At 42.4% G+C, this 24,511-nt stretch overlaps 1 long non-coding RNA gene across 1 annotated transcript in view; it reads right to left on the bottom strand.

The window, feature by feature from the left end:
* LOC118662148 overlaps positions 1 to 24,511 on the bottom strand; it is a 75,008-nt gene that overhangs the window by 44,631 nt on the left and 5,866 nt on the right. The window contains exon 2 of the long non-coding RNA XR_004969602.1: positions 12,226 to 12,350. This is a non-coding gene — a long non-coding RNA (uncharacterized LOC118662148). The remainder of the gene's footprint in view (positions 1 to 12,225; positions 12,351 to 24,511) is intronic.

Raw genomic sequence — 24,511 nt, 5'->3', positions numbered from 1 at the left:
GTCATCAGTATAAATGGGGACAAAATACAATGAGCAGTAAAATAAGCCTAGAATTCAAGCTAACCGAGTTTATAAAAACCATCTCAACCCAAGGCACCTTCTCAGTCCAAGCCCTTGTCTCATTTGAGGAAACAACCCTTGTGCCTCATTTGTGAGATCAGAATCCCATATCTTAGTTCTTTCTACATGTGGAAGTGGGTAAAGAGATCTTTTAACCAAGAAATACATTCTGGGCACAAACACTAGAGATCTCCATGAACTTTATAGAGAGTTAATATTATTATTCTGGAAAAAAATAGGACAAAAAGAGGAAATTCGAACACATACCGAGAGATTAAGGAGACCCTTTGTGTCCCCAAATTTACATTTCTGTTACCTCTGTGGTGAAATACCTCCAATGGGAAAGAATGCTTTTAGCTGCAAGTAAAATTTTTCTAAATGGCTCTAAGGGAACAACACAATTGTAAAAGTAGCTTTTATTCCAGAGTTTTTGATTTAGAAGTCATAGTAACCTGAGATATGACCTATTTTTTAACCTATTAGAAAAGAAATTATAGATATCATAAAAGAGGTATTTTAAAACAGTCTTTTCAACAAATGGTTTGCAACAAATGGTTTATCACATACAGAAGGATAAAGTTGAAACTCTACCTCACACCAAATATAAAAATTAACACAAAATGGGACAAAGACCTAAATATAGGAGCTAAAAATAAAAAGGTTAGAAGAAAAAATAGGCATAAACTTTTGTGACCTTAGATTGGTCAAAAGTTGCTTTGATATGACACCAAAAGCACAAGCAACAAAAGAAAACAGAAATAAATTTCACTTCATCAAAATTAAAACTTTTGTGCTTCAAAGGACACCAGCAAAAAACCTATAGAATGAGAGAAAATATTTGCAAATCATATATGAAATGTGTATCTAGGACACACAAAGAACTTTTACAACTCAATAATGAAAAGGCAAATAACCCAATTTAAAAATGGGTATAGGATTTGAATAGACATTTTTCCAAAGAAGATATACAAATGGCTAAAAAGGACATGAAAAGATGCACAACATCATTAACTTTCAGGAAAATTTCAATCAAAATCGCAATGAGATACCAGCATACCAACTAGGATGGTTAAAATAAAAAACACAGATAATAAAAAGTGTTGGTGAGGAAGTGGAGAAATTGGAACTTCCATTTATTGCTAGTTGGAATGTAAAATGATGCAGCCATTTAAGAAAACAGTCTGGCAATTTCTCAAAAGGCTAAACATAAGATGATCCAGCAATGCTCATTTTAAGTAGATAACCCAAGATAAATGAAAACACATGTCCACACAAGAACTTGTATACAAATTTTCATAGCAGCATCATTCATAACATTTACAAAGTGGAAACCACCCAAATTTCATCAAGTAATAAATAGATGAATAAAATGTGTTATAGTCATACAATGGAATATTATTCAGCAATAAAAGTACTGATATATGTTGAAACATAGATGAACCTTAATTCTCTATGCTTTCTCTTCCTTTGCCAAGGCATAGACTCATAGAAGTACATATTGATAGGAAGGTGCTATAAGATCAAAGTAGCTTAAATATGGAGGTACATGGAAATTTACCTAGACCTACAGCTGACTTTGAGTAAAAGAGAAATAACATTTTGTGTGTTTTAAGAAAACAAACCCCACCTCATTTAGATTTTAGAGTTGAAAGAGGATTTAGAGATATTTTATCTAGTCTAGGGTTGCTCAACTCCTTAGCATTATTGATATTTTGGGTTGGATAATTATTTTTTTGGAGAGCTGTCCTATGCACTGTAGTAGGATCCTTAGCAGAATCCCTGGCCACTTCCAGTTGTGATACCCAAAAAGGTTTCTAGATAGTGCCAAATATCTCCTGGGGTGAGAATGGGGCAAAATCCCTGCTCCCCCTGCCTGTTGAGAACCAATGATTTAGTCTAGCATTTCCCAAAGAGTGTTCCTTGGATTGTTCTTTTTGTATATTGCTGCAAAAAAGGTGTTTCACAGTTTAGTATGTTTGGAAGTCAGTAAGCTAAATGAATTCTCTTTCTCCTTCTCCACCCCCATATCTTACATCAGTGTTAGTACCTGTACAGAAAAGTGAAGTAACTTGCCTAGTGTCACTTTAGCAACAACTTAATCATAGCTCTGAGTCCAGAACTTGGGTCCTCTCTAACCCAGATCAATGTTCTCTTTCGACTCTTTTAGAAACCGAGCCTTCCACCTCTGAACTGGACCTCCGTCAAGTTAGGCTCTGAGATTTATTGGCAGATTGTGAACTAGTATTAGCAGGGTCCTAGCACAGACCCTCTTAAGAGGTCACCTCTCATTCTGAGATGCAAGATGTAACAGAGGGCATGTCAAGGTGCAAATGGAATGATAACAGTAGGCCATGTGAGGCAATCCAGAGGCTATCTCCTCTCCCTTTTCTGTAGCTAAATGACTAGACATTTTCAGCTTTACATAATTCTACTCCTTAATTAAGATCTGATAATGAAGGAATGAAGATATAATGCATGAGTTTGCAGGACAGGTCTCAAATCTAGCATTAATCAGATTTAATGTATCAGTAAGCATCTGGAACGCATGAAAAAGATGTGATAACATCTTCAACTTCAAAAAGGATGTACTGAAGATATGTCCCAATGTTTATCTGATGCGGTTTATACTCGAGGCCAAGCTAAGTACTTTTTTGTTTGTTTGTTTTTGTAAGCTGAGTACTTTGAATGTCATAGTAGGATAAAATGTTCACAGATTCTTTTAGAAAATTCACCTTAAATATGGACATTAGTAAAACAGGGAAATATACTCTATCCAATGATATTAAAAATTGGGAGGAACAGTTTAAGGTCCCAAAACTTTTAAAAAATCCAAACTGGATTTTTGTTTTTGAGAGGAAGGGAGAGGGAGAGAGAGAGAGATAGAAACATCAATGAAGAGAGAGAATCATTGATCGACTGCCTCCTGCATGCTCCTCACAGGGGATGGAGCACTCAACTTGGGTATGTGACCTGACCAGGAACCGAACCGTGATCCTGGTTCATAGGTTGGTACTCAACCACTGAGCCATGCAGGCTAGGCCCAAACCAGATTTTTAATGGACTTTTATTTTTTACTATCTTGGGATGCAATATAAACTTACAATAATAATTTTTTAAAACCTTCCTTCACAACAGGTAAGTAACACATTACAGGAGCCAGGAGTGCCCCTAACTTTTGTGGGACCAAGGGAAAGAGTACAAATAGAGGCTTGTATTTTACATGTGTAACTATGTAAAAAGTTATAAATATAGGTCCTATTCTCCTAATTTGATCACCCTGGCTTCCTAATGACCTGAAGGCCAAGTCTGAATGTGTAATTCTTGGATTCCTTGGAGTTCTGCACCAGGACGTGAAGGCATGGGGGGAGCTGAACCCCAGGCTGAAGCTGCCCCCTTCTATTTCTATCCCTGGCCCATAAGAAGGGCCCCTCATGCGTGAGTGTGGATGTCCCAGCCCACACACTCATACTCTGTGCACATTTCCGAGGCTCCCTTAGGCCACCTTCTGGCTGAGGAGTACATATACTATGGCACAGTCTGCCCTTAGGAGGATGGGACTGGGAAGAAGTTTAGGGGGTCCTTGGAAGTGGGTTGAGGCATTTGGGCAAGGGATTCTGAGGTGGTCCAAGGTACCCAGAGTATGGTCTTCAAGGGATCGATGTGGATTCTAAGCGGGCATATCCCATTGACCCCACAGTCTCCTCACTCTGCGGTGAGGGGGCACAGCCAGAAAGGGGCAGAGCAGAGCCCTCTAAAAGCCAAAAGGTAGAATCAGCAGGGGCCCTACATTCTGGAACGTGATAAATCGTCTAAGATGTGCAATCCTGATGCATACCTCAGGCCTGCTTCAGCAGGAGAAGGGAGGGTAGACCAAACCTGTCCAGACAGGGAAGGTGGATCATACCTCGCTCACCCTGAAGGGTTCACAGAAGCTTATCAGTGCTTAGCCAAGCAGAACAGCACAACCTGGGAGAGTCTGCCCAGATTTAAATTCCAGTTTAGTTAATGATTTATAGGGGCATTCACCTTTCCACTTTATGGAGAAAATGTCTGGAAGACTCTGGTGTTTGTCCTCCTCATTGTAATCCTGCTCACCACTGTTCTCATAGTGCCAAGGACACATCAGCCCTCACATGCCATCCTCTTAGCCTATTACTAGTATTGACCATTTCAGCAATAATCCTGATAGGTGCCCTCATTTCCTTGGTCCTTCATCCATTCCTGTTTTCCTAATCCCCAGCCCTGAATGAAATTCACCACGTAGAACTTTCTGTTTCTGCCCCAAAGCAGAAGAAATTGCTGGAGAAGATTAGAATTCTAATCCAACCTAATGTCAGCTGACTGGTTCCCGCTGAGTCCTCACTACTAACAGGCAATTCTCTGATTTTTCAATCCTACCACCTTCCCTGCTGCTTCTTTTCTAAATCGTCCCTACTTCTCTCAAGCCCCAATCCCACTTCCTGCATATGCTTTGCCACCTTGCTTAATAGAAGAAATCAGAATTCTACAATATGAATCCCCGCTTTCTGCTTCTTCTCTACTAGGAAATATTTAAACAAGACATTCCCTCCCATCCCTCCCTCTCATTTCAGAGGAAGAAGAGAATCCTCTCCTTTCCAGGGTTTTTCTCCTGGGTCCTGGCATCTGAGGATTCCGACGCCCTGCAAACACTGCATCGTGCATAGTCCCTTCTCTGGTCTACATCTTCTGTTTCCTAGTATGCTAGTTTTCTTACTTACTCTTCACTACATCAGAATATCCAATTTCTTGACCCATCTTCTACTCCCTGCCCCCTGTAACCTATCAGCACCGACCTGGCTCACATCGATCACTATTGAGCCTAGATGTAATTATCCATCGCTTTGAAACTGTTTTTGTAGCATCACCAATTCCCTTGCCCTTTGGTTCTTCTGCCCCATCTTCCCAGCAAATCCCAAGTCTTGGATTAATCCACCACCCATTTTATCAGCTCTTACCACTCATAACCCAAGTTATTAAGGAAAATCACATAATTATGTAGACAATACCAATTTTGGCCTTTAACCTCAGTTAAACTCTCAAGAGGTAATAATCCTTATACTTGTCCTTCCTTGCTTAATAACATCTCCTACTTCCCTTGGTGGTAATTCTAACCCCATGGTTCATTCTCTCTCTCTCTCTCTCTCTCTCTCTCTCTCTCTCTATATATATATATATATATATATATATATATATATATATATATATATATATATTGATTTCAGAGAGGAAGGGAGAGGGAGAGAGAGATAGAAACATCCATGATGAGAGAGAATGATTGATTGGCTGCCTCTTGCATGCCCCTCACTAGGGATAGAGCCCACAACTTGGGCATGTGCCCTTGACCGAAACTGAACCTGGGACCCTTTAGTCCACAGGTCAACGCTCTATCCACTGAGCCAAACCAGCTAGGGCTCCTATGGCACTCTTAATCCCTACTCTTTCACTCATTATCTTCTAACCATCTTTCCTTTCTTCTTCTTTCTTTCTTTTTTATATATATTTTATTGATTTTTTACAGAGAGGAAGGGAGAGAGACAGAGAGTCAGAAACATCGATGAGAGAGAAACATCAATCAGCCGCCTCCTGCACATCCCTCACTTGGGATGTGCCCGCAACCCAGGTACATGCCCTTGGCCAGAATCGAACCTGGGTCCTTTCAGTCCACAGGCCGACGCTCTATCCACTGAGCCAAACCGGTTTCAGCTCTTCTTCTTTCTTTTACATTCACCAATACCAGTAATGCACACTACATTTTTCTTTGCTTTTTCCTTCTACCCAAATCCAATCAGTGACCACATCCTGTTGATCTTCCCTTCCAAACATCTCCTAAACAGACCTTCTCCTTTTCATTTTGTCATTTTCTTAATTCAGGCCTTCAACTCTGCCTGGTCTTATTCAACTGTTCCTAAAAGGTATTCACTGATATTAGCCTTATCTCTCTCCAATTCATCCTAGATAGGACGTTCAGAGGGACACTTCCTTAGGAAAGGGAAGTTAGGGATGGGGGAGCAGGAAAGAAGGGAGAGTCACAAGAGAGGGAGACCCAAAGAGAGATATTAAGGGGAGAATAAAAATCCCTGCCATTTAACCCTCTCCTTGGAGAAGTAAACTGAGTCAAATCTGTATTGCTCACCTCTGCTTTGTGGAGTTGATTTGCTTTTGGAAAGACAAAATAAAGTACCAAGTCCTACTCAAAGGCAAAAAAAACAGTACACATGAGGTCAGCTAATATCTGGCTTGCATGTTCAATTTATTCTTCATTCATTAATTTTTTTTCTCTTTAAAAATATATATTTTTATTGATTTCAGAGAGGAAGGGAGAGAGAGAGATAGAAACATCAATGATGAGAGAGAATCATTGATCAGCCATCTCATGCAGGCACCCCACTGGGGATTGAGCACACAAACTAGGCATGTGCCCTGACAGGGAATCAAACCATGACCTCCTGGTTCATAGATGAACCACTGAGCCACACCAGCCAGGCTAATTTTTTTTTTAATGAACGAATTAATTTTTTTTGGAGAGAGAGAGAGAAAAACACTGATTTGTTGTTCCACTTATTTATGCACTCACTGGTTGCTTCTTGTATATGCCCTGAACCTGCAACCTTGGAGTATCAACGCTCTAACCAATTGAGCTACCCACCAGGGCTCATTCATTTATTTTTAATTTAACAAATATTTTTATTGAACACTTAGCATGTGTCAGGTACATTCTAAGTGCTGGAGGATGAACAGTGATCAAAACAGTCTTTGTCTTAGAAGCATTTACAGTCTAGAGGGAGAGCAGATAAAGAAAGCAAATTAAAAGAGGACATAAGTGCTATAACATGAGGAGTGTATAGAAAGGACACATCGAAGTCAGGAGTGAGGTCAGGAGGGAGGTCAAAGAGGATCTCCTTAGGGAGGTGGCATTTAACCTGAGACCAGAGGAATGTGCCGGAATTAGCCAGGTATAGGGAAAAGTTAGAGAAAATCTAGGAATGTGAGAAAGTCCAGAGGCAAGAGAGAACGTGGTGAGCCCATGGAACTGTAAAAAGAGGGGGAATTGCAGGAAACAAGGTAGGAGAAGTAAACTGGAACATACCCTGTGAGTTTAAACTTTATCCTAAAGGCAAGGGGAAGCTATAGGAAGGTTTTAAACAATGAATCACCTAATCAGATTGATGCTTTGGAGAGAATATGTGACAGGATGACATGTGAAGTATAAATGGAATGTATTCTCTCCATTTATCTCTCTCCTTGTGTTCTGGGCTGCTAACCTGCACCATGCCACTCCACCAACACACACACACACACACACACACACACACACACACACACACACACACGCTCCCCCAGATGCTTTGTCGGTAGAGTAGAAAGCACATTAATTATTGTGGAGACGGTCTGTTGCTGAGAGCGCCCCAAACTCTACATTACAAAATTCAAATACAAAGGTTCTGCACGTGAACTCAGAGACGAAATCAATGAAATTAAACAATTCACACAAATTGTGAATTGTTTTTCCCTTCTGTGCTGGGAGGGGAGAAGAAATGAACTGATCTGGAAGAAGATACACTCGAGAAAAGGAAGAGATGTTCCTGAATTGCCCACTGGGGTTGTGGGAGACATGGCTGCCCCGCTGAGAGATGAAGCTACATGAAACGGACCTGCATGAGCACCCGCCAGCCCGTTACTATCTGTCAGAGCCAGCAGGGTCCAAAAATCTAGAGGGCACATGGGGCCCTGCCTATCCTGCAAGGATAGACAAGAATGGCATTAGCAGTTCATGCTAGAATTAGGACCACTCCACATAGGACTAGCTGGAGAGTTCCCACTCCCTCACAGCATAGAGCCAATCACACATGGACCTCCATCCTCTTCTCCACTTCCCTTGGGCAGCCAGCCCCAGGAGACCAAGAGTAAGAGGCAAGAAGAGGGGAGGCAAGGTCTCAAATTGAATTAAGAACTGAAATACTTAGGTAATCTCAGTTTCAGACAAATCACTGGATTCACTTTAGAGCATTTAGAATAAATTGGCTGCCAAAAAGAAGGCTGGAGGTTCAAATTCAGACAGTAAATTACTCCAGGAAAAAAAAATGTTCCATTTTTGCATACCCGAGTGTTTCAGGACTCGTGTACTTATGTGGTGTCTTGCTTGTTACAATCACATGGCTACTGTGTGAGGAATGGTTTGAAAGAAAGAATGGATACAGGAAGATGGGGGGGGGGGATTACGTAAGGTGTGAGGGTGCAGAGGAAGGATACAAGTTACAGGATATGAGAAACAAAATCAAGAGTTCATGGGGTGCAATTGGATGTGAGAGATAGTGAAAAGAAATCAGTCAGGGACAGCATACACATTTCTGGCTGCCTCAATGAATCCATGGTAGTGCCTGCCACAGATTAGGGGGAATTCAGGAAGAGGTACAGGTTTAAAGAGAGTGAGTTCAGTTTTAGTTTAAGGTGGCAATGGAACATATAGGCAGAACTGATTAAAATATAGCTACCTGGATATGAAGGACATGTCAAATGCTGCATAAGGTCAAATAAAGAGAACTGAAAAGAGTCTCTTGAATTTAGCTCCACATTGATCACTGGTTAGCTTGGAGAAAGAAATCTGGGAGAGTGAATGGGGAGTGGGAACAGTAAATGGAGATAACTTTTCCAAGGAGTTTAGCTGGCCAGGGATGAAAGGGTTGTAGATGGAGGGGAATGTGGCTTTTTTAACCTGAGAAGGAAGGAGCCAGTTGAGAGGAAGAGGATGAATACATAGCTAAGAGTGAGAAAGAGTTACTGAGAGTGAGGTCATTGACAAGTCAGGAGGAGATGGGATTCAGAGCACAGGCCAAGAGATCTGCCTTAGATGGGGGAGGAGAACATCTTTTATAATAAGAGGCAAGGTGGGTAAAGATGCAAATTTATAGGTTGACATGGAAAACTGAGACTGCTCATGTCCCATAACTTCTATTTCTCCCCTTAATGAGTGGCAAATAAAACCACCTACAGAGAACGATAGAAAGAGCAAGCATGGAGGTTTGGAAAAAGAGAAGAATTCTTGAAATAGCCACTGGGGATTTGAAAGAAAGAGCAAGTATGCCAGGGCAATGTGGTAAGGCTGCAGACAGCATGGAACTCGTACTTGAGGTTGCTGAGCATGACTTTAGGGTAGCTCGATCTGTGTGGTTGTGTGTGTTTTTTTCAGCAGAGTCCAGTAGTCCAGGTAAATAAATGGCCAAGGCAGACAACTGATTTCAAGGTACATGTTCAAAGTTTGTCAGGTAGATGAAACAGAAGAATGAGGGAGCAATGGAGTTGAGGCCCTGGCCAAGTAGCTTAGTTGGTTAGAGCACTGCCCCAATATGCCAAGATTGCGGGTTCAACCTCCCCTTAGGGCACATACAAGAAGCAACCAATGAAGCATATATAAGTGGAATAATAAATTCTCTCTTTCTCCCTCCCTTCCTCTCTAAAATCAACAAATAAGACTTAAAAATAAATTGAGTTGAGGACACAGGTCAGAGGTAAATGTCATGAAGCATGAAATCCTTCCTGAGTAGAGAACAAAAAGGAGACAGCAAATGGATAATAGGTAAGGAGAAAGAAAAAAGAGTAGAAGTTTTAATAGATTTGGAAAGTCAACAAAGTAAGAAATAACCAAATGAGAGGTACTAGAGCAGTGGTTCCCAACCTTCTGGCCCTTTAAATACAGTTCCTCATGTTGTGACCCAACCATAAAATTATTTTCGTTGCTACTTCATAACTGTAATGTTGCTACTGTTATGAATCGTAATGTAAATATCTGATATGCAGGATGGTCTTAAGCGACCCCTGTGAAAGGGTCGTTTGACTGCCAGAGAGATCGCAACCCACAGGTTGAGAACTGCTGTACTAGAGGAACAGAAAGTCATGGGTTGAGAAGTGCTGTGGTTTCTTGATGACAAAGCCTGGGGGTGGCCATGGGGTTGGGTGATTGAAACAGAATGGAGGAGGTAATTAAAAATGGAATCAAGAAACTGAGAGGTCAAGCATGCCTCATAGATATACCAAATGTGGCAGGTTGTTGGCAGAATTTGGCATGAAAAAGAATATTATGGGTCCTTTGCCAATATCTTCAATAAATAATGGGTATGGCCAGGCAGTTCGTAGAAGACAGCTGGGTTCAAGGGTATGACATAATGGTTCATAGCCTGGGTATCAGAGGGCAGAACTAAGATCTATGGATGTGGCAGCGTGTGACAGAATCTGACCTAGTAGCCTCCACTTGGGAGGCCTGCTGAGGAAGCAGTGTATTTGTGGGGGAAAGCCAGGTTTCTTAGGGCTAGACAGCTAAAGAATGTTCAGTGAAAAGGCTAGGGTTAACCCGGACTTTGTTGATGATGGAATGGGATTCTTGAGATCACAGAGGAAAAGTTTAGCACAGCATGGAGTGGGAGGCTGAGTCAAGTATGAGGATAGAGGTCATAACAGGATAACTCATTGAAAGGGCTTCCCTTTTGGGCACATCAAGGACATCAAAGGCCTGAGGGGTGGTGGGTTTGACAGCTGCAAAGATGCAGGAGAATTGATGGGTCAGGCTTCTTAAGATTCAGCATTGTCCTGGTATGTCACACCTCCAAGACTCCTGGGTCCCAGGAAGGAATGAGCTGGGTCTTGATTCCAGGGAAAGGCTCAAAGCTAAGGGGTGGCTCCTGGCCTGTAGCTCTGGATGGTGTGGGATAGGATGGCCTCTGAGAGAAACACAGACGCAACATTCCAGCTTCCTTCACTGCTCACATTCTGCACTGTCTCAGTGCCTCTCTGCCTGTTCTTTTTAGGGTTTGGTTTTGGTTTTGTCTCAAAACTTAAAGCCCAGGGAAAAGCAGCCAGTAAGTAACCTTCGAGCACCGGGAGTTGTTCTGGGAAAGGCAGATAGCAAGTCATCACAGCATTAACCAATTTCAATACAAGGAATATAACACGGTACTTCTTCAAGGAAGATGTGGTGTTTAGAGTAATTTCCTGGAATGTTTACTTTACTTAAAGAAAAAAAAGGAGAGAGAATTTAAAAAGGACTCTGATAGAAATCAGACTTATGGTTGTCAGAAGAGAGGAGGTTGGGTGAAAAATTCAAAGGGATTAAATATAAATTGGTATTCCAAAATAGTCACAGGATGTGAAGTACAGCATAGGGAATACAGTCAATAATACTGTAATAACTATGTACTTGAAATATTAGGGGGACCACTTTGTAAAGTGATTGCCTAACCATTATGCTACATACATGAAACTAATACAAAATAATATTGAATGTAAACTGTAATTGCAAAATAAATAAATAAAATTAAAAAGACTTTGATACATTACCAAATTGAACTTTTCTTAAATATGAACCACAATCCACTTGGCCTTGGGTTGGTTTATTTATGTGCTATATTTATTTTCACTCCCCACGGTGAGTCTTTTTGTTTATTCAAAGGGCAAAGGTCACATTTTAGCTTCTGTCCAGGTCATTACACATGAACAATTTAGTGTTCTTTGGAGCACTCTAGAGCCCTTTAAATGCCATATGTTGGAAGGCACCAGCTTCCTATGTTCTCTCTGTCAGCGGATTTTGTTGTGAACATCTTGCTGGAAGACTCTATTTTATTGTTTAATGAAGAGATTCATGATACCAGAAAAAGTAAAGGTTTTAAAAAAAATCTTTAGTGGGGCTTTGCTGTAAACGATAAAGATCTTCTGAGTGTGTTCCACTCCTTTTCTCTTGAATTATTAACTCAGACATAAGTTACATGCTTTTAATGAAGTGTTACCTTCATGCTAACTTCCTAACCTTCAGTACAGCATCTGGTGACATGGTGATGACTTCACAGCAGGTTCAAAGCATTGGTTGACAAAATGGTCAGTAAATAGCATCATTATATATCTTAAATGAATCCAATACTTAGAGAAAACCAGGTGGCTTGGTGTTTGGCTGTATCAGATGCCCAGCATAATGATGCAAATAATCATATTATCTGGCACTCTGTATGACATAGGAATATTGATTGCATTATAAGATTCAGAAAACACATCTAGCATGAGTGGTCAGTTTCCTAATTCAAAGATATCAGCTTATCATTAATTCTTTCCATCTCCATATAAATGATTAAATCCATTTCAAAAAATTGTCAACCATCGTACCTTAGGTTCTGTTCATTTCTTCAAAAAGGAAGGGTGAATTGGGGGCAGGCTGTTGATAGGTGTTTGCTGCTGTAGAAGCCAGTCTGCTTTGAGGTGTTCTTGCATTTTTTCATCTGTGCTGCCATCTAGAGAGAAGAATTAGAAACACACAAAATAACCTGAAAATCCCAAAATGGGACTTGAAGGAAAATGGATACTGCATATTGATTTGTAGAAAACTGTAAGAAATATCAGAGATTTGATGGTGATAGTTTTGTCCCCCAACCCCTCTCTATCCCTCTCAGACACAAAACAGAATTTGGATGTCTGTTTATCGGTGTTTATGCCAACATTCCAGGCGTTGCCGGGGAGCCATTTCCTGGACTCAAATTGACCTCTTCTTACATAAGTAAAATGCAATTGTGTTAACATTCTGGGACCTCCGAAGTGGAGTCATTTTTCCATAGTTAAAAATTGCTGTAAATGCTCACATTCTGGTTTTCATTATTTGGAGATAAAATAACAGGGAAAAACGAGAGGGGTGGGGGGAGAGAGAGAGAGAGAGAGAAAGAGAAAGAGACAGAGAGAGAGAATGTGAATGTGTATGTGTGTGATTTAACAAGGTGTCCTTTGAACACAGTGGGACAGTTTCCTGAAGTCAGCGTGTTCCACAGCACCTACTAGCTCTGCAGGATGTTTACAGGTGAAACACTGGTCAAATAAATTTGGGGAATGTGAGGCAAAACCTTTTTAAACAGTTTTCTTTAGTATAGGCAAGACTTTCAATAGCTTTTAATTTACTAATGTACACTGTGAACTTGTAAGAAAGGTAAATGCTAGGCAAAGTTCCCTCAACCTGACCTTGAAACCCTAGAACTGATGTTCTGTGGAACAGACTTTAAAAAACAGTACAACAGCCTGGTTGGTGTGGCTCAGTGGTTGAGCATCGACCTATAAGCCAGGAGGTCACAGTTTCTGTACCAGTCCAAGGCGCATACCCAGGTTTTGGGCTTGATCCCCAGTAGGGGGCATGCAGGAGGCAACTGATCAATGATTTTCTCTCATCATTGATGTTTATACTTCTCTCTCCCTCTCCCTTCCTCTCTTTGAAATCAATAAAGACACTGAAAAAAAAATAGTACAACAGGGAAAGGAAGTTGGGCTGCTGCATGCACAGCATGTGCAAACATAGCAGTTCTCCCTCACATCTGCCCTATTCCTCATCTCTGTCTAAATATTTTTGAAGCTTTGCTTTGGTTTGAGTAAAGATTGGGCAATTTAACCACTTTTTTTTCCCCTAGCAAGAATGTTATAGGATTTGTTTGATAAGTATTACTTGAAGAAAAACAAAATAATTTTACCTATAATTTAGGGTAGATTTTCTCCCTCAGCTTACATGTCAAATATCAATAAGATGGTCTTTATACTGACACATTTAGTGTGCTTTAACTCTATACAAGGTACCACTGCATGGGAGGATAGGGAGAGCTGAGTAAAACGTGACTCTTGTCAAACCATTAAATAGGTGGAGGGATAAGTTTATATGCAATCCTATCTAATAAAAGACAAAAAGGGTAATTAACTGTACCTCCGCTACGCTTCCTATTGGCTAATCAGGGCTATATGCAAATTAACCGCCAACAATGATGGCGGTTAATTTGCATACTTAGGCACAATGATAGGAGGCGAAAGGGGAAGGACGGAGGAAGCCGCCTGCCGCTGATGGTGATCGGAAACCCAGGTGGCAGGCAAGAGCCAGGTGGCAGGGCAGAGGCGGAGAACCCGGGCCACCTTTGCCCTGCGGGAACTATGCAGCTGGGAGAGGGGCGTGGGGCTGCTGGGAGCTGGGCGGGAACTTCCCCGGGTTTGCATCAGGCAGCCGGGAGCGGGGCATAAACTATGCAGCCAGGAGAGGGGCACCTGGCCACTGGGGACAGGGCAGGAACTTCCCGGGGTGGGTGTCAGGCAGCTGGGAGTGGGGCCAGAACTTCCGCCCCATAGCTGCTTGCTCATTCACTTACTCATTATTCACTCACTCACTCAGCAAACCCTCTCAGGTCCCTGGCACCAGGCCAGGCACTGAAGTTGAAACAGGATAAGACAGAGCTATGTCCTCAAGATGTTAGTAATTCAGTAGGCGAAGCAGGCACATGAACGAGGCAGTTGTATGCACAGATGCACTGTACTGGGTTCGGTGAGGGCTGTAACGCTGACTTTGTTCTCTTGATAAAATGGGGCCTCGGGAGCCAAGCCGCCCCAAGCCTGTAGGCCTGTGCCTAGGCCAGGAGTGGCTGGGGTCCAGGAACATGACAGAGGGTGCAGGTCGGGCTGAGGGGTCTGGCCCCACCCCTAACTCCCCACCCCCGAGTGCACAAATTTTTGTGCACTAGGCTACTAGTCCTATCTAATAATAGAGAAACCTGGTAATTAGCCGTACCTCTGCTACCCTTCCCATTGGCTAATCAGGGCGATATGCAAATTAACTGCCAACCAAGATGGCAGTTAACCGCCACCAAAGATGGCGGTTAATTTGCATACATAGGCGCAATGCTGGGAGGCAAACGGGGAAGGACAGAAGAAGTTGCCTGCTGCTGACTGTGATTGAAAACCCAGGTGGCAGGCAAGAACGGAGAAGCGGGGGCCTTTGCCCGGCCCCCCAGGCATGATCAGAGAAGCGGGAGCCTTTGCCCCGCCTCAGGCATGATCGGAGAAGCGGGGGCCTTGGCCCGGCCCCCCAGCCAGTGATCGGAGAAGCAGGGGCCTGTGCCTGGCTCCCCAGCCAGTGATTGGAGAAGCGGGGGCCTTTGCCTGGCCCTCCAGGTGTGATCAAAGAAGCGGGGGCCTTGGCCCAGCCCTGCAGGCGTGATCGGAGAAGCAGGGGCCTTTGCCCGCCCCCCCAGGCATGATCGGAGAAGTGGGGCATTTGCCCAGCCCCCCAGGTGTGATCGGAGAAGCTGGGGCCTTGGCCCGGCCCCCCAGCCAGTGATCGTAGAAGCGGGGGCCTTTGCCCGGCCCCCCAGCCGTGATCAGAGAAGCCGGGCAGGGCAGGGAAGAGGCGGCACTGACACCTAAGTAGATCGCAAGCACCTTTCAAACTGTGGGGGTAAAAACCCATGAGACCAGGTCCTGACCGCCCACGTAGATTGAAGTGCAAACCCCCTGTTACCGGGTCCTGGCTGCCATGTAGAATGCCAGCACCTTTCAAACTGCAAACCCCATGAGACCGGGTCCTGGCCGCCACGTAGATTGCAAGCACCTTTCAAACTGCAACCCCAGGAGAACAGGTCCTGACTGCCAGGTAGATTGCGAGCACCTTTCAAATGCAAACCCCATGAGACTGGGTCCTGACTGCCACGTAGATCGCGAGCACCTTGCAAACTGCACGGGTAAAACCCCATGAGAATGGGTCCTGACCAACAGGTAGATGAGAGCACCTTTCAAATGCAAACCCCATGAGACCGGGTCCTGACTGCCATGTAGATCTCGAGCATCTTTCAAACTGTAAAGCCCATGAGACCGGGTCCTGGCCGCCACGTAGATCGCAAGCACCTTTCAAACTGCAAACCCCATGAGAACAGGTCCTGACCACCAGGTAGATCGCGATCACCTTTCAAATGCAAACCCCATGAGACTGGGTCCTGACTGCCACATAGATCACGAGCACCTTTCAAACTGGAAACCTCATGAGACTGGGTCCTGGCTACCATGGAGATCGCAAGCACCTTGCAAACTGCACAGGTAAAACCCCATGAGAATGGGTCCTGACTGCCAGGTAGATCCCAAGCACCTTTCAAATGCAAACCCCATGAGACCGGGTCCTGGCCACTACGTAGATCTCGAGCACCTTGCATACTGCGCGGCTAAAACCCCATGAGACCAAGTCCTGACCACCCACATAGATTGAACTGCAAACCCCCTGAGACCGGGTCCTAGCCACTACGTAGATCGTGAGCACCTTTCAAACTGCAAACCCCATGAGATCGGGTTCTGGCCGCCATGTAGATCTCGAACACCTTTCAAACTACATGGGTAAAACCCATGAGACTGGGTCCTGGCATCTATGTGTGCTGCCACATAAATCTTGGAGGGGCAGCAGCCGCCTCTTGCCTGCCTCCTCCCTCCTGTCCCCCGCCGGTGATCAGAGAAGTACCTGTATTTTTTTTTTTTCAAAGTACCTGTATTTTTAATAATTTCTTGACAATGTAAAAGAATTTTACATTATGATCCAAGGGTGGTGGGGTGAGGAGAAGGAGCAGCAGAAAAATCCAACAAACAAAAAGGGAAACAGAAATGCATGGTGGAAGGGATTTGAAGGGCAGGTAGAGGCATTGCCCAACTAAAATACAATTGGTTTGTTACTGAGTACTATTCATGGGAAGACAGCATCCTGACTCCTTCTCTATACAGCACATTGGGAGTAAAAATGATGCATCCAGGTGGAAATATGATTAGGGGTTGGAAGACAGGGAAAGAAGAAGTCAGAAATAGACACTGAGAGAGTTACTGGCTTGCTGGCTGCAAATACTGAGTCTCCAATAGTGAAAGAATAAAAAAGTGGGGGATATCTCTGGAAGATTCAAGAGATAGGGGGCAACTCTTCTATGGTTTTGACTTGCCCAGCAGATTTCCACATACACACGTGTACACACCTGTGTTTGCATGCACACACATATACACATAACTGACTGCCCTCCCTGGAAGCACAGAAGAAGAAGAAGCTGCCAGAAGAAGAAGCCGCCCACCTTTGGTCCTGGCGCCAGCACCTGCGGCTGGCTGCAGCCCAGGAGACAGACAAGCCACCCGCCTGAGGTCCCAGGCTGCAGCCACCCGGAGAAGCTGCCAGCCCTGTGGTCCAGAGTGTCAGCACCTGTGGCCAGGGAAATAGGTTCCCTCTTCTCCGACTGCAGTCATTACTTCAATATTCCCCTTCTGAATTTCTCTCCTGTGCTGCAACCCAACTCCACTTTTCATCAGAAGGATACGGAACAGAGAGAGCAGTGTTAAAAGCTTACATTTTTAAGCCGGTAAGGTTGGTACTTAAACATATAAATGGAAAACTAGAGTCCTCCTTAAGGTCACAAAGGCTACAAAGGACAGGGACAGTGCATGACCTAGTATATCCAATAATCCATATGGGGACTGAAAACTTTGCAATGATGATAATTAATGAAGATATGAATCAACTAAAATAGTTAACAGGGACAATTCTTCCATCTTTGAAAATATCTACATCAAATCTGTTTAAATAGATTTTCATCTGCATAATATAACACATTCTGACAAGACCACCACCACCACCAATGTGGTCAGTGTTGTGCCGATAAATGTTTAATAACTGAGGGATACCTCCCCGTCCCCGAGTGCACAAATTTTTGTGCACCGGGCTACTAGTCTATATATATAAAAGCCTAAGTGACCAAATGACTGAAGGACCAGTTGACTGGTCGCTATGACACACACTGACCACCAGAGGGCAGATGCTCAATGCAGGAGCTGCCTCCTGGTGGTCAGTGCACTCCCACACCAGGAGCACCACTCAGCTGACCAACGGGCACCAGATGCAGGGCTCACAGCTGGTGAGCACTCCTGCGGTGGTGTGAGCCTCTCCTGATTAGGAATGACTGGGTGCGAGCCTGTGGCAAGCAGTGGGGCCAGGATGAGCGAGAGCAGCAGGCAGGAGTGGCAGGTGGCGCTAGACTGCTGGTTTCAGCCCAATCCCTGCAGGCCACACCAAGGGACCCCACCAGTGCACGAATCCATGCAACGGGCCTCTAGTTTACTATAAAATCCTTTTAAAAAACAATTCAACTGAATAAATTTAAATATCATATTGACTTTATTGAATGATTCATGAATTGGTCAGCATCCCACCTAGAAAACAGAAAGATGCTCCCAGGAGCTGTATAAATAGAAGGCTTTTATAGGCAGAAAAATGGGAAGAACAAGGAAAGACCAAATTGTTTCAGGCAGGATCACCTTCCTTTAAGGCAGCGGTTCTCAACCTGTGGGTTGCGGCCCCTTTGGCAGTCAAACGACCCTTTCACAGGGGTCGCCTAAGACCATCCTGCATATCAAATATTTACATTATGATTCATAACAGTAGCAACATTACAGTTATGAAGTAGCAACGAAAATAATTTTATGGTTGGGTCACAACATGAGGAACTGTATTTAAAGGGCCAAAAGGTTGAGAACCACTGCTTTAAGGAATGAAAGCGGTTTACCAGGTGGATTATCTCACTAGTGCTGACCAGAAAATTATAGACTGATTAATTAAGATTACATTCCTGGAAGAGGCTGAAATTGCAATGAAGTTAGGTATCAAGTTTTAGTTCACTGACCTTAGCACAAGGGACTCCATTTGGGGTCTGTTGTCTTTGTTTAAACAATCCCTTATATAGATAAATAGTGGTCATACCAGATTCTTTCATCTTAAGTGAAATAACAGAATTTTGTTTCTGTGGAACAAGGCCATGTTCACTCATGGAACAAAATAGCCTTAAAGTTATCCTGTTGAAGTAGTATCCATTGTCAGAGAATTTCACCTTATTTAAAGAAATATTAAAATGTCAATGGCCATAAATATTTTTCTGTATTAATTCTAGAAAATGACATTCTTAGTGAAACTAAGTGAACATATTAATGTTTTTTAAAAATAATTTTTCTAAACTTTAGGAAAAGGACAATATAATTCATACTTTTGACTCAAGAAATAAAGTTTCTGTTTAGGTGTTAATAAGGATAATGATAAAACATCATCTTTCAAAAGGGCTACATATTATTTTCATTTTATAGAAGCAATTGGGCTCAGGGAAGTGAATAGGTTGTAAATGGTAGAGTTGGGATTTAATATCATTCCTACCTAGACCCAAGTCCATATTATTTATTTCCCTTATGGTGGGCAGAGTAATTTTAGAAAATGTTTGTATACTCCCTGATTTCCATAACCTAAAAATATGACTTGCTGAAGTGAAATGGGATAGTTTACCTGGGATTTAGTCTCCTATAGATAGTAGACTATAAGCTTTGTGAGAGCAGAAACCATTGGACCATATTTGTTCTCTTTACCACATTAAACCCAGTACTTAGTACATCCCTGGCAAGTTGGTCCTCAATAAAAATTTGTGCAATGAGCCCTGACTGGTTTGGCTCAGAGTGTCAGCCTGCGGACTGGAGGGTCCCGGGTTCGATTGTGGTCAAGGGTATGTACCTTGGTTGTGGGCACATCCCCAGTGGGGGCTGTGCAGGAGGCAGCTGGTCGATGCTTCTCTCTCATCGATGTTTCTAACTCTCTATCCCTCTCCCTTCCTCTCTGTAAAAAATCAATAAAATATATTTTTAAAAAATTTTAAAAAAAATTTGTGCAATGACATGCACACAAAGATAATGTTTTGGACTAGGGGTGGACACACATTAACACCTTCAATATCCTACTGAAGTTTTTTGCAGTACAATTCACAGTTATGAATCTGTAAGGTCTTTTCTCTCATGAAATTATCTGAACCTGGTCATGGGAAGTTTCCATATTTGCAAATGTATTTTCCAGTCAAATTTCAATAATTAATCAATGACATTGGGAGTCAATTTGTGGACGATTGAGAACGTTCCCCTACATAGTTGTTTGGTCATTCTCTAACAAATTAATTCCCTGAAAATGGATAAAGGAAGTAGGGCCAGTGTATGAAATCTGTGTACTAGTAGGGTTCCTAGCAGCTGCTGGCTGCCAGTTGCCGGACAGGGCCTCCCTCCTTTCCCCCGGTTGCCTGCTGCCACTGCTGGCCAGGGCCTCCCTTCCTTCCCCGTGCCAGCCCACCCCCTGGTGAAACTCTCAGAAAAACTCTGGTTGAGGGGACAGTTTGGACACTATGCTTTTATTATATAGGATATTCTTAACACCCTGCTTATAACAGATTCATAATACATGTGGAAACTGAAGAAAGAAAGGCAAGATGGAGGGAAGGAAGGGAGAAAGAAAGGAAGAGATGAAGGAAGGAAGGAAGGAAGGAAGGAAGGAAGGAAGGAAGGAAGGGAGGGAGGGAGGGAGGGAGGGAGGGAGGGAGGGAGGGAGGGAGGGAGGAAGAGAGGAAGGAAGGGAAGAAGGAAGGAAGGGAGGAAGGGAGGAAGGAAGGAAAGAAGGAAGGAAGGAAGGAAGGGAGGAAGGAAGGAAGGAAGGAAGGAAGGAAGGAAGGAAGGAAGGAAGGAAGGGGAAAGACAGGAAGGAGGGGGAATGAAAATGAGAGGAATCTTGAATTTTAGCCTTGGGTTGGCTGTGAACTTGGGCCAATCATTTGTCCTTTCTGTTCCTCAGTTTCCTTATCTGAAAGCCAGAGATGTTCACCTAGTTCAGTGGTCAGCAAACCGCGGCTTGCAAGCCACATGTGGCTCTTTGGCCCCTTGAGTGTGGCTCTTCCACAAAATACCACGTGTGAGCACGCACGTACAGTGCGATTGAAACTTCGTGGCCCATGCGCAGAAGTCAGTTTTCAGCCTGGACGAGTCTATTTTGAAGAGGTGGCGTTAGAAGAAGTGGGGAGTGTCGGTCGGTCGGGCGATGGGAGACGTGGCGCAGGCGGGCCGCGGGATACGCAGCGCAGGGGAGGCACGCGTGATTCATGCACGAGTTGAGTGAGCCAGTCAGCCAGCAGTCTCATGTGCAGTGGTTAGTGCTGGTTGCACCTGCAAATCACGCGCGGGTGACAAAAGTACCTACTCGAAGCATAAAGTTACCTGTATTTTTCCAACCAGCTGCAAATCCTACAGGTATTTTTGTCATCAATTTAAGAATTGTAATTATTTTGTGTTGGTGGCTTTATTATTATAAAATGAAACATTTTTTTAGGTGCCCTGTTTGACATGGCTACAAAGAAGAAGCAAAGAAAAATGGAAGACGAAAACCGTGAATTTAAAGTTGGATGGACCGAGATTTTCACGTTTATTCAAAACTTAAATGGCCTTCTGACCTGTCTTATTTGTCAAGAAAAATTGGCCCATAACAAGAAATCAAATTTGGAGAGACACTTTACAATTAAACACGTGTCATTTAGTACTAAATATCCTGTCGGTGATGTAAAGAAGAAAGCAGTTGAGGAACTTCAGAAGAGTCAAGAAAAATCAAGTTCTCTATTTAATTACTGGATACAATCTTCCAACAATGTTAATATTGCAAGTTTTGTGGTTAGTCAAGAGATTGCTAAGAGAGGAAAACCATATACAGACGGCAAATACATAAAAAGTTGTTTTATAAATGCATCCAAAGAGCTATTTTGGGATTTTATGAACAAAGCAGATATTCTACAAAAAATTAAAGAGTTACCATTGTCTGCTAAAACAGTGAAAGATAGAACAGTCAAAATGTCTTCAAATATAACCAACCAGCAAATCGAAGATCTTAAATTGGTTTCAGCTTTATCAATAGCAGTTGACGAGTCTTGTGGCATAAATGATACAGCGCAAGTTTCACTTTTTGTACGATTTATGTCATCTACAGGTCCTAAAGAAGAACTTTTAGGATTATTGCCACTCAAAGGTCAAACACATGGAGAGGATATAGCAAATGCTGTAATTGAGTGCACTGAAAAACATCATATTCCACTCGATAAAATTGTCTCAATTTCAACAGATGGGTGGAAAAGTATGACCGGCATCAGAAACTAGTTTGTTGCTATTTTGAAAGAAAAAAATTAATCACAAGATACTTACTTCCCATTGCATCATTCATCAAGAAGCGCTTTGTGCGCAGACATTTCCAGAAGAAATTTGCAAAGTTATGGAATTGGTGATTAAGATTATCAATCCCATTATAGCTAAAGCTCTTAATCATTGCCAATTTAAAGAATTTTTAGGTGAAATGGAGAGTGAGTACGCAGATCTTCTGCTGCATAACAAGGTACGTTGGTTATCAAGAGGAAACGTTTTGAAATGCTTCGCTTCCTTATTAACAGAAATTAAAGCATTTCTCCTTGAGAAGGGTGTTCACTATCCAGAACTAACGAACGATCAGTGGATCCAAAAATTTTATTTCATGGTAGACGTCTCATCTAATCAGCTTAATTGTAAACTACAGGGGAAAGGAAACACAGTGTTTTCGATGTTAGAAGAAGTTATTTCATTCGAAAACAAATTATCTCTTTTTGCTCAAGATTTTGAAAGAGAAACTTTGATTCACTTTCCAAGCCTACTGAAACATCGCCAAGAAAATAACTCTGATATTGACATTTGCTATTTCAAAACAGCACTTTTAAATATGAGTGGAGCTTTTCTCAACAGGTTTCAGGAATTCAGAAACAGCAAAGCGATGTTAGCCTTTGTTAAAAAACCTCTCAATGCTACTGTAACAGGATTAAATTTTTTCCCCTTTAAAAATAGTAAAAAATCACCAGAAACCAATGCATAGTTCAACAAAGTTAGATTTATTATATTCCTTTAATATTGACATTGGCAACTTTGAAATGCAATTGCTGGATTTAAGAGCTCGAAATTTGAACGTCTTTGTGCTGATACAGAAATAGTGGAGAAAAACAAATGTGAACTTAGTTCACAGCACAAGTGATCTGCTTTGAAAGACCTGGAGAAGGAAGATATGTTGATTTTTAACACCTGGAATAGTATTCTTGACTCATATAATCAACTGAAAAAACTAGCGTTAGCTTTTCTTTCCTTATTAGGGTCTACATATTTATGCGAACAATCATTTTCAAGCATGAGCCTTATCAAGAGTAAATTGAGAAGTCGTCTTATTGATGAGAACCTGGAATCGTGCCTAAAATTAAAAACAACAACATACAAACCTGACTTACCCAAACTTTCCAAGGAGATGCAAGGCCATTGTTCACATTAGTGTTTGTCGGTCATTGTCATGATTTAATTTTATGGATATTGTAAGGTAAATTGTAAGGAATTTAATTTTATCAATAAATAATATCGTTATTAAGTATGATATCAAGTTTTATTCAACGTACCTATAGTTTAACTAAGACTTAAAACTTTAAGTAAAGTTTGTTAAGTTAATTTTAGAGAATGTTGTGGTGTGAAAGAAGATGTAGTGTCGGGATTGAGAAAGGTACGTTGAGATGGTTTGGACATATAGAGAGGATGAACGAAAGGAGATAGACGAAACAAGTATACAAGACGAGTGTGGATGGGAGAGTTGGCAGGGGTCGACCTCAGTGAACATACCTCAATCAGATTGAGGATGTTTTTAGCAAAGGCCAGCTTAGGAGTACCCTAATTAAGTTAATAACAATGTACCTACCTATATAGTTTAAGTTTAAAAAATTTGGCTCTCAAAAGAAATTTCAATCGTTGTACTGTTGATATTTGGTTCTGTTGACTAATGAGTTTGCCGACCACTGGGATGGGGAAAGCTGAGCAGAATAGCGGGAAAGAACTGATGTGACCCGGGTGGTTATGGGAAAGAGGGTAAAGAAGCCAGAAGGTTAAGGATGGAGCTCACTTCTCATTAGTATCGAAGGGAAACCTGGGCATACAGGAACCTGGAAGGGAGTGTGACACAGAAAGGATGGAGGGGCAATCTGAACACAGTAAAATAAATTACCACTGTGGTCTGAATCTATTCTTTTCTACACTCACTGAGAATTCCCTCTTCCCTTCCAAGTTTCTTCCACACCATAGAGAACCAACACAAAAGAGAACGGGAAGAAGCGTCGGGTCAGAGTTCATCTTGAAAGCCACCATCTCTGGCCTTGGGTGACTTTGGTCCACTGATTTCTACTAAGGCCCATGAAGATTTTCACCAGAGAAGAATGATTTTATAGCTCATTGTGGAGAACATGAACATACTTCTTTCTACACCATTTGGGGAGTATGTTTTCTTTTTTCTTTTGGAGGGAGTCCATTCTCAATGTTTTTTTCCTTAGGAACTATTTCTTGAAATCAAACCCAATAGTAAAAAATCACCAGAAACCAATGAATAGTTCAACAAAGTTAGATTTATTATATTCTCTCCCTTGTCTCCTCCCTCCTGGGTGATTGTACTAAACCAATCGATACCAAAGTTGCATATGTGATGAATAAGGATCATTTACAACAGTGGTTCTCAACCTTGGCTGCACATTAGAATCACCTGGGAATCTTTTTAAAATCCTGATTTCTGGGCCTCATTCTGGAGGCAGCCAAGGTTGAGAACCACTGAAATAGATGAACCTGGTGTTCGATGAATAGAGAAGAAAGCAAGAGACATGGCTGACAACCCAAGATTCCACGTGGGAATGGAAGAAGGAGTGAAATAAGACAAGCCCAACATCTTATCTGTCCCCACATGTTAGTAGTGCCGAGTCATCCCCCTATA

Source organism: Myotis myotis, unplaced genomic scaffold (assembly GCF_014108235.1).
Source record: "Myotis myotis isolate mMyoMyo1 unplaced genomic scaffold, mMyoMyo1.p scaffold_m19_p_8, whole genome shotgun sequence".
NCBI lineage: Eukaryota > Metazoa > Chordata > Mammalia > Chiroptera > Vespertilionidae > Myotis > Myotis myotis.
The sequence above is the reverse complement of the archived record's forward strand: the minus strand, read 5'-3'. Positions and strand labels throughout refer to the sequence as shown.